General features: G+C 50.1%; 1 long non-coding RNA gene across 1 annotated transcript; it reads right to left on the bottom strand.

Annotated features, from left to right (window-relative positions):
- Positions 1 to 9,044: 9,044 nt before the first annotated feature.
- Positions 9,045 to 9,866, bottom strand: LOC123413379. The gene is made up of 2 exons (XR_006613739.1): positions 9,451 to 9,866; positions 9,045 to 9,341 (listed from the first exon to the last, which is right to left on the bottom strand). It is a non-coding gene; the product is annotated as an uncharacterized LOC123413379 (long non-coding RNA).
- Between the last annotated feature and the right edge of the window lie 1,033 nt (positions 9,867 to 10,899).

Here is a 10,899-nt window from a genome sequence, read left to right on the forward strand (position 1 = left end):
TAAAAATAAAGATCCATACCTTTGAATAAGATGAATTATCAGGAAAGCCCCCAAGCTGGGAGGCGTTAATTTTATTGCTTTATAAGAAATGAAAAACTTACAAAATGTAGAGCCAATAACTCAAGTGTAATAAGGCCGCAAGTGGGCTATGTTCCAGGGGCGAGTTGACTCAGCCTCCGTGGTTGGCCAATCAGACCGTAGATCCACCAAATAGTAGGACCCGTTGCGAAGGTTTTTGCTGACGACGAATGGTCCATCCCATGGTGGTGATAACTTATGCATGCTAGTACAATCTTGTATCAGTCGAAGCACTAAGTTGCCCTCCTGAAAAGTTCGGCTCTTGACCCGGCGACTGTGATAACGCCGTAAGTCCTGCTGATAAATGGCCGATCGGGCTGTAGCCAAATCGCGTGCTTCCTCCAAGCCGTCCAAAGAATCTTGACGCGCCAACTCGTTGTCCTGTTCCACATAAGCGGCGACTCTGGGCGAGTCATGCCTAATGTCAGTGGGAAGAACGACTTCTGCTCCATATACCAGAAAGCAAGGAGTAAAACCCGTAGAACGGTTCGGGGTGGTCCGGATGCTCCATAGTACTGAAGGCAACTCCTCAACCCAACACCCCGGGGTACGTTCCAAGGGAACCATGAGTCGGGGATTGATTCCTCGCAAAACTTCCTGATTCTCCCGCTCTGCTTGTCCATTAGATTGCGGGTGAGCTACCGCAGAAACATCAAGCCAGATGTGCTCACGATGGAAAAACTCCTGCATCGCTCCATGAGACAGATTAGTGCCATTATCAGTAATAATGCTGTGTGGATGTCCGAACCGGAAGATCAATTTTTTCAAGAATTTGACTGTTGTCTCCACATCGCAAGCTCCAACAGGTTCTGCTTCAACCCACTTGGTGAACTTATCAACCGCCACCAGCAGAAGAGTTTTCTTGTTGGATGACATCTTAAAGGGGCCAACCATGTCTAACCCTCAGACCGCGAAAGGCCAAGTGATGGGTATCATTCTTAGTTCTTGAGCCGGCACATGGGCCTGTCGTCCATAACGCTCGCATCCATCACATCGACGAACTATCTCCTCTGTGTCTGCATGGGCCGTCAGCCAGAAGAAACCATGACAGAACGCTTTTGAAACCAAGGAGCGTGACCCGGCGTGATGCCCACAATCTCCGGAATGAATGTCATTTAGAATTATGCACCCTTCTTCGGAGGAAACACATCTTTGGAAAACCCCGGAAGTGCTTCGTTTATATAATTCGCCATTGATGATCACCATGGATTTGCTTCCGAACGATTTGGCGAGCCAATACTTCATCCGTAGGTAACTCACCTCGGGCGAGATAGGCCAGATATGGAAGAAACCAATCCGGCGTAGCATGGAGAGCCGCCACGAACTGAGACTCAGGGTCAGGTATTGCCAACTCCTCCTCCGAGGGCAACCTTACGGAAGGATTATGCAGAGTATCCAGAAAAACATTGGGAGGAACCGGCTTACGCTGGGAACCGAGACGTGAAAGGGCATCAGCTGCTTCGTTAAGGCGCCGGTCGATGTGATCGACCTGATAGCCATGGAAGTGACCCGCCACATCAGACACAACCCTCCTGTAAGCCGGCATCAAGGGGTCCCGAGAATCCCAAGTACCTGAAACTTGCTGAGCCACCTAATCAGAATCGCCAAACCATCTGACCCGCGTAAGGTTCATCTCCTTGGCGAGTCGCAAGCCATGAAGTAAAGCTTCGTATTCCGCAGTGTTGTTGGTACATGGAAACATGAGTCGGAGGACATAGCAGAATTTGTCTCCTTGACGCAATATCAGCACCACGCCATCCCCCGAGCCTTCCAACTGTCTAGATCCGTCAAAATAAATAGTCGAGTATGTAAGGTCAGGCCTGTCTTTCGAAATCTGTAACTCGGTCCAATCATTGATGAAATCAACCAAGGCCTGAGACTTGATAGCCGTGCGAGGGGTGTATCGCACGTGGTGCGGCCCAAGTTCGATCGCCCACTTGGCGATTCGCCCTGTCGCCTCCCGATTCTGGATGATGTCCCCGAGGGGAACGGAGCTAACCACCGTGATGGGATGCTCTTGGAAATAATGTTTGAGCTTCCGACTCGCCATAAAGACCCCATAAACTAACTTCTGCCAGTGTGGGTACCGCTGCTTGGAAAGAGTTAGCACCTCACTGATGAAATACACCGGGCGCTGCACAGGATATTCCTTCCCTTCCTCCTTCCTTTCGACGACCAACACCACACTCACCGCTTTGGAGTTTGCCGCAATATATAAAGCATGGGCTCTTTCTCAGTCGGGGCGGCCAAGACCGGTGGGTTGACCAGCTGCCGTTTTAAGGCTTCGAAAGCTTCATTGGCTTCGTCTGTCCAAACAAAATGGTCAGATTTCCTAAGAAATTGATAAAGGGGAATAGATTTTTCACTCAGACGGCTTATGAAGCGACTTAAGGCCGCAATACGACCCGCCATCCGTTGGACTTGATTAATATTCGCTGGTTTCCCAAGGGAAGTAACCGCCTCGATCTTGTCCGGGTAAGCTTCAAAGCCGCGCTCAGACACCAAAAAACCCAACAATTTCCCTGCAGGAACACCAAAGACACACTTGGTGGGATTAAGCTTCATCTGATATTCCCGCAGATTATCAAAAGTTTCTTTGAGATCTCCGAGTAGCATTTCCTTCCTGGGAGTTTTAACCACAATGTCATCAACATAGGCATGGACGTTGCGTCCGATTTGGCCACGGAGGCAATTTTGGATGCAGCGCTGATAAGTCGCCCCTGCACTCTTGAGTCCGAATGGCATGGATACATAGCAAAAAGCCCCGAAGGTGGTTATAAAAGCTGTTTTCTCCTGATCTTCCACGGCCATCTTGATTTGGTGATATCCGGAATAAGCGTCTAGGAAGCACAAACGTTCACATCCCGCCACTGAATCAATAATTTGATCGATGCGGGGAAGGGCAAAGGGATCCTTCGGACAAGCTCTGTTAAGATCCGTGTAATCAATGCACATACGGAAGGTACCGTTCTTCTTGAGCACCACGACCGGGTTAGCCAACCATTTGGGGTGGAAGACCTCTACGATGAATCCGACGGCCAAGAGACGGGCAACTTCCTCCCAGATTGCCTTGCGTCGTTCCTCATTGAACCTACGAAGATATTGCTGAATCGGTTTTGCTTTTGGGTCAACATTAAGATGGTGCTCAACGAATTCTCTTGGCACACCAGGCATGTCGGAAGGTTTCCATGCGAAGATGTCCCGATTCTCACGGATGAATTTCATGAGCGCGCTTTCCTATTTGGGGTCCAGACCCGTCCCAATAGTGAACTGCCTAGTTGAGTCGCCAGGTACGAAATCCACTGTCTTAGTGTCATCTGTTCGTTTGAACTTGAGGGGCGGCTCAGCGTCTGTCGTTGGCTTCTTTAAAGGTGACATATCAGCCGGATCAACATTGGCCTGGTGATATTTAAGCTCTTCCGCAGCACGGGCGACTTCTGCATAAGCCGCATCCCTTCTCCACACTCTCTTGCAATCCTCCTATCACGATCAACTGTGATGGGTCCTTTAGGACAAGGCATCTTGAGTTTAAGGTAAACATAGCAGGGGCGAGCCATGAACCGGGCGTAAGCCGGTCGCTCGAACAACGCATGATATGGGCTCTTTAACTTGACCACCTCAAACGTAAGCGACTCACTCCTGTAATTAGACGCTGTTCCAAACGCAACTGTGAGCCTAACTCGGCCTATGGGATACGCCAATTTACCTGGGACAATCTCGTGGAATACCGTGGTTGAGGGCATCAAATCTTTCTCCAATAGGTTCATCCTTTGGAAGGTGTCGAAGTATAATATGTTGATGTTGCTGCCACCATCCATCAGTACCTTCGACAAAGTATATCCTCCAACTTGGGGAGCCACGACCAACGCTAAGTCACCTGGATTGTCAATTCTTGGCGGGTGATCCTCCATACTCCATGATATAGTCTGCTCGGACCAGTGGAGGTATCTAGGGAGTGACGGCTCAGATACACTGTACGCTCGGTGACTCACCTTTTTATCACGCCTGCAGGCATTGGTGGTGAAAACGTGGTACTGCCCATTGCTTAACTGCTTGGGATTGTAGCGGAAGCCGTCATTGTTGTCCTGCACCTGCGAAGCCCCCTGTGGGGGTGGTTGTTGAAAAACTCCAGGCGGGTTATACCGTTGTTGGTGATGCACCGGATACTGGCCACTGCTTGGCTGCGAGCCACCCTAAGCCCCAGGTTCGGGGAAGCCGCCGAAGGGGTTCTCGCGTTGATTAGGTGCGCCAAACTGTTCCTGCCGTTGGTCCGGGTCGCCGCCTTGCCCTTTTTGATCGCCTCCGCCCGAAACTCCCGCATCTCGTAACAGTCCTCCCAGGAATGAGTCACCGGTCCGTCTGACATGGCGTGGTGCGGGAAGGGGCCCTTGAGTAACTCATTATAGTTGCGCGGCTTTTTGCCACTGTCACCGCTATTCTTTTTCTGGCGCTGGTTGCCATTATTGGTGTTGGTGTTGGCGACTAAGTCCGAAGACTCTTCGTGCTGCCTTCTCTTGCTATTCGCTCCATGATTATGGTGGGCGCGTCCCTGGAACCGGGTATGATTTTCGGATGACTCGCCTTTCCTTGGCGAATTGGATTTACCACCATCCTCTTCGGGATCTTTGGTGTCGTCCACCTCAGCGTACCTAGTGAGGGTGTCCATTAGCTCCCCCATGTCTTGGACCTCTCGCTTGAGTCGCCCCAACTTCTGCACCAAGGGCTCGTAATGGCAATTCTGCTCAAGGATCAGCACAGCCTGAGCCGCCGAAATACCGTCCGACGAGTGAATGATTTCCGCGACCCACCGCGACCAGTGCTGGGCCGACTCATCCGGGTGTTGAACGCAGTGCTGTAAATCGACTATTGTCATCTGGAGTTTGCAGGTTCCTCGGAAGTTTTTGACGAAACGCTCTTTTAATTCAGCCCAAGTCTGGATGGAGTTGGGGTGTAGGTTCTTTAACCAAGTACGCGCCGTCCCTTTGAGAATCATTGTGAAGTATCTAGCGCAGACTGCTTCGCCTACATCCAGCATGTCCATGGCGATTTCATAACCCTTGACCCACGACGCCGGCTCAAGGTCCGGAGTGTAGTTAGGCACCTTTCTTGGCCCTTTAAAATCCTTGGGCATTCGCTTGTTGTGAAGGGCGGGGGCCAACCACGGCACCCCCACTTGTCTGCCGCTTCCAACAAGAGGCGCTGGGGCGACTTGGGTGTCCTGGTGATCCCGACCTGGCGCGTCTCGATGGTCAGGCGAGTTGACCTGGGGAAAGGGTCGCGGTCCGCTGGTTATAGCCGGCTGGTCCTCTGGCCGACTCCTGGTGCGGCATGCCTGGGGAGTGGAGTGCAGCCGATCTAGGCTGTGTGAGAACTGGCCGTTTTGAACCACCGCCGTCTTCAACATCTCAATGGCGTTCCTTGCCTCTATCTTGGCTAGAGTGTTGCCGTGAATCAGAAGGGATTCTAAATGGCGAGTTGCGGCAAGGACGTTGTCCACCGGGTTGGAAAAGTGACCTTGAGGTGTCTGGAATCGGGGAACGCGATCCACAGCTGGCTGAAACGGCGCGTTCGGTGGCTGGCCCGGCCCTCCCCCCGGGGCGGCTCCTGCCCCGGGAGTTCGTGGAGTGTCGAACAGGCGGGTCAGGTTGAGATCAGGGGGCAAACGACCCTGATGCCTCCGCTAATGGACGGCGTCAGATGCGCGCTGATGCCTTTCGAGCCGCCAGTTTTCGGTATTCAAGCGAGCTACCTCAGCGGTAATTTGAGCCTGCCAGGTCTCGATCCTGGCGGCCTCCACCTCAGCGACGTGCTGAGCCTTCGCCACCCCCTCTCTTAGCTTCGCCAGTTCCTGTTTACCGCCTCCTGGTTTTCCGATGTTATGGGGGTCGCCATGAGCCTTGTTATTTCCGCTGCTAACTCCACCAAGATCGTGGCCGGGCTTCTAGACGTTTCGCGAGTTCCATCTCCGCCTGCCGGGTTTGGCGAGGGTTGAGTCGCCCCTACCATGTAAACGGCGATCTGACGGTGAGTCCGGTCAAGAACTTCGGGTCCATGGCCAGTGACAGGCCCCCAAGGCAAGCCCCGTGTAGAGACTGGATTGAATCTGAATCGCCCATGGACGATTCGTCATCAGTGTTGACCGGCGTGGTTTCCTGGGTCGCTGAGTGTTCTGGTTCCTCAGATCCCTGCGTGAACCCAACAAAGACCGGACGGGTTAGGTTTGGCGTCACGACAGGGCGGACGTACCTGGCCGGCTCGAAGATGTCGGAGGAGGTGTCCGGCTTAGGCATGGGCGATCCAATCATGCCGACGAAGACGCTGATCTTGCCGAAGGGGACCGTGTAACCGGATTCGATCGAATCGGCCTCGGGCCCCCATAGCAAGTTGTTGATGTAGTACTTCCCGCGGTGGCTCCGAGTCATGAGCCCCGCTGCGTAGCTCCCAGACCCTGGTAGGGCTGTCTTTGAGAACTCAAGTCCACCGTCCGCAGGCCCCACGGTGGGCGCCAACTGTCGTGGTTTTGTCACGGCAGATGTCCTCGTGAAAGGACTTAGTGTTGGAATCATCGCACCTTGGTGGCGACTCAAAGGGGTTGAACGGGAGTGAGACAGATATTTACCCAGGTTAGGCCCCTCGTGAGGAGGTAAAAGCCTATTTCCTGCTTTGTGTTGTATTGATGGTGTTTCGATTACAAGGAGGGCGTAACTCGCCTGACCTAGCACTCGATGATTTCTAACCTGCCCTCTCCTTCCCTGGGACTCGCCTTTATACACAGGTCGAGTCCTTAGGGTTTACAAGGGTCCTTTCCTTTACACAAATCATGACTCTTCCGATCTCTAAGTCGCCATCTTTCCAAGACTCAGAGATCTTCTCTACTATGGACTCCTCCCGAAGGTCCTCAACCGCCATACGACTTCCGGCCTCACTGGGCCAAGGCCTGAACCACTTGGAGATGAGTCGCCAGCTTTGGTGACCCGGCCCAACTAGGGCGGGTTACCCAACAGATAATATCCCCAACAAAACCGGTGGAAATTCTCAACCTGGCGATCACCACGAGCAGCAGCAAGGCCATATTCCTCCGCCACTGCTTCCTCCAGAGAGCCTGACTGTGGCTTAGTTCCTCCAAGCTCTCCGAGAGGAACGTCAGGCCAACAATGCCGCCATCCACCAGCTGGCTCAAGTCTTGGTGAATAATCCGCCGCAAAACGGGAATGGCAACGGTCGCTCTACTCTCTCTGAGTTCATGCGAATTACGCCTTCTATATTCACGGAGATAACTGAACCGTTGGATGCCGATGACTGTATCCATACTATCGAAGACCTCCTCGCATTGGTCAAGTGCACCGATGATCGCGAGAAAGTCCTTTATGCTTCTCACTATCTCGGAGGCACAGCCAGAGCTTGGTGGGAGGGGTTCCAGATCATGTGAGAAGGGCAAGCTATCACTTGGGAAGTATTCAAGGAAGGATTCCGCGCTGCTCACATTCCTCCCGGAATGATGACCATTAAGAAGCGGGAATTCCAAGCTTTAAGGCAAGGCAGTGGAACCGTCAAGGACTATCTGCAGAAGTTTAACCTCCTGTCGAGGTATGCACCAGAGGATGTCAACACTCAGGATGCAAAAGTGGAATGCTTTATGGAAGGACTGCAACAGTCACTCGAGTATCAACTGGTTGTTTGTGAATGTCGGACCTTCTGGGATGTGGTTAACAAGGCCCTCATGTTGGTGGATAAGCGTCGTGCAATGGACGACACCCGTAAGCGCAAGCTGATGGGTAGTGGAGGACCTAGTAACCCGAAACCACACCCATGGCAGTCAGCTCCAGCAAGACCGAGTTATCAACAACAACAGTACAAGGCACGAACATTTCGCCAGAACTACCAACCTCAACAGCAAGTCAACACCAAGCCAACATTCAACCCATTGAATAATAGTAGAGGCAATACCAACATCCCGGGAGAGGTTACCTGTTTTGGATGTGGACAAGCTGGGCACTATTCCAGGCAGTGCCCCAACTAGAAGCCCCGATGCCCCGCGCCGCAATGCGCCCAATCAAGGGCATGGTCAAGGAGCACCAGGAAGGAACCAATGTTCCAACAATCAGAAGTACTACAGCAAGGGACGTATTAATCAGATCTCCGTAGAAGAAGCACAGGAAGACGCGAACTTCATTCTGGGGACGTTCCTCGTCAACTCCACCCGTGCAACAATATTGTTTGATTGTGGTGCTTCGCATTCTTTTGTTACACAGAAGTTTGCGGAAAAATCTGGTTTGAAGCCTACCCTGCTTAATGGGCAAATGGCAGTACATACCCCGGGAGCAGTGCTAAGGACCAACCTAGGATGTAGAGGAGTCGGAATCAATAATAATGGAATAAGCTTCTCAGCCGATCTCATCGTCATTAAGTGGCAAGGCTTAGAAGTGATCCTTGGGATATATTGGTTGGCCAAACACCAGAGAATCTTAGACTTTGCCAACAGGACTATTACCATGACAAGCGACCAAGGGGTCCAAGTCAAATATGTCCCTGGGCCTACATCCACTCAAGTCCCGCAGATAAATTGCCTATCGGGGGAAGAGCTGGATCGAGTGCCGATAGTGTGTGAATACCCGGACGTCTTTCCTGATGAACTGCCAGGGATGCCTCCTGACCGTGACATCGAGTTCATCATTGAGCTCATACCCAGGTCAAGGCGTATCTATAAGATGCCTTATAGGATGGGATCCGAAGAGCTAGCAGAGCTGAAGAAGCAGCAGGATGAGCAACTCAGGAAAGGGTTCACTCGTCAGAGTGCATCACCTTAAGGATCAGCAGTTGTGTTTGTGTCTAAGAAGGATGTGACTATCAGACTCTGCGTCGATTACCGTTCTCTCTGTTAGGAATAATTAATATGTATTAATTATGTAATTAATCAATACTATGTCGGTTGTTCTTTTGGCAACCACCCCTTTTGTAAACCGCCATGTACTGGGTATAAATATCCCCAATTTCTATCAATGTGAGATTACTGTTCATTCTATCTTTCTCCTTCTCTTCTTTTACTCTTCACACGTTATCAACACACTCTTCATCTGAGCGATTTCGAGATCGAGAAGAACCCAAGGGAAAAAAACAGGCAAAAGGTAAGAAGAAAACCAGTCGCCCATGGCGCTGGATGTGGCCTTCATGCCGCAGGACGCATCCACGCTAGCCTCCACCGAGAGCAGATGCCACTCCGGCGATCTGCAATTGCCCCTAAAGATGGCGGGAGAAGTTGGTTGCTGAAGGTTCGGACACCAGACGATTCACGACAAAGATGAGAATCGATCAATCGTGAACTACAAACAAAAGACCAGAAGAAGAAAAAGGCCCAGCCTGGGAGGATCATACCTTCGTCGTCCTCGTCATTGCACGCGCGTGGATGCGAACTCCGGCATAGGCATGACTTTCGGTTTTCTGCCTCAAGTGAAGAAACGGGTGGCGGCATCCAGTTACTACTCCTTCTAGTCACCCTTCCTCAAGAACGGTGGGTGGTGGCCCCCACCTCGGCCCCGTCGCGGTGAACGACGACTCCAAGCAGGATGGCGCGTGGCGCACATCTTACAGCCCCTCCACCCTTGCCCCTCCCAGCAAGGAGACTACGCCACTACTGCAAGGAGAATCCTCCAGCGTCTCACAGAGGCGGCTGTACCAGTGTAGAAAAGGAGCAATCAAGGAATCAATTGATTCCAGTCCACTCACGGGAAGGAAGTGATAGGAAACCTTATCCCTTTGTTATTTCTTCAATTTAATCCTTCACGTTCATGTTATCTACTGAAAATTCCCTGTAATTTGGTTCAGCCCTCAGCCTTTTCCAAACTATTCAGTACAATCGTCTATATTACTAGATAAATATACTATCAAGCCATCTGGTTCTTAGGAATTTAAAGTTAGCCCTCTCCCTTGCATGCCATCAGGCTTAGTAGTAGTACTACTTCAACAGAAGCCATCATTCTAAATGCTATTTTAGATTTTGGTTAATATCTTATTAAATCATATTAGTTGAGTCCCAAGGGAAAAAATGCGCCTATGTAATTGGGTGCATCGACCATTCCATCCGGAATGGACCCTCAAAACTAGCATTTTCAGTATGATAAGTGCAACAACTATGTTTTGCAATTGATTTTTTGTCTCTTGCAAATCTTGGCATAAATTCAAAATAAGGATTAGGAAATGTCATAATCAATATGACTACATCCCATTTTATTTGTGAATCACAAGATATTTAATGGCATCTACTGCATATTTCGCATATTATCCATCATTACTCTAAGATCTACATTTTGTCATTTTGGCAAGATGATTATCTTCAACGTGCTCTTCCAATTATTAATGCGTATATAGCCTAAATTTTTATTTGTGAATCACAAGGTATTGATGACATCTACTGCATATTTTGCAGATTATTCATCATTACTACGAGGTTTACATCTTGTCATTTTGACAAGATGATTACCTTCAAAGTGCTATTCCAAAATATTAATATTTGGCATGACTACCTCAGGATATCATAAGGTAATACGGGCATCTACTGTAAATTTTATAGACTATCCACTATGACTGCAAGGTCTACATCATGTCAATCTGACAGCTGATTACCTTCAAAGTGATTTTCTTAAATATAGTATAGCATAAGGTAATAGAGATATGAACATCTACTAACAAAAGTGAGAGTATGTTTTCTATTACTGCGAGATCTACACCATATTGGTGATTATCTTCAAAGTGTCATCCTATATAAATTGAGGTCTACACATATGGCTATATGACATCAGCCGTACTAGAATTTGCTCCTACGAA

Source organism: Hordeum vulgare, chromosome 7H (genome assembly GCF_904849725.1).
Source record: "Hordeum vulgare subsp. vulgare chromosome 7H, MorexV3_pseudomolecules_assembly, whole genome shotgun sequence".
Lineage (NCBI taxonomy): Eukaryota > Viridiplantae > Streptophyta > Magnoliopsida > Poales > Poaceae > Hordeum > Hordeum vulgare.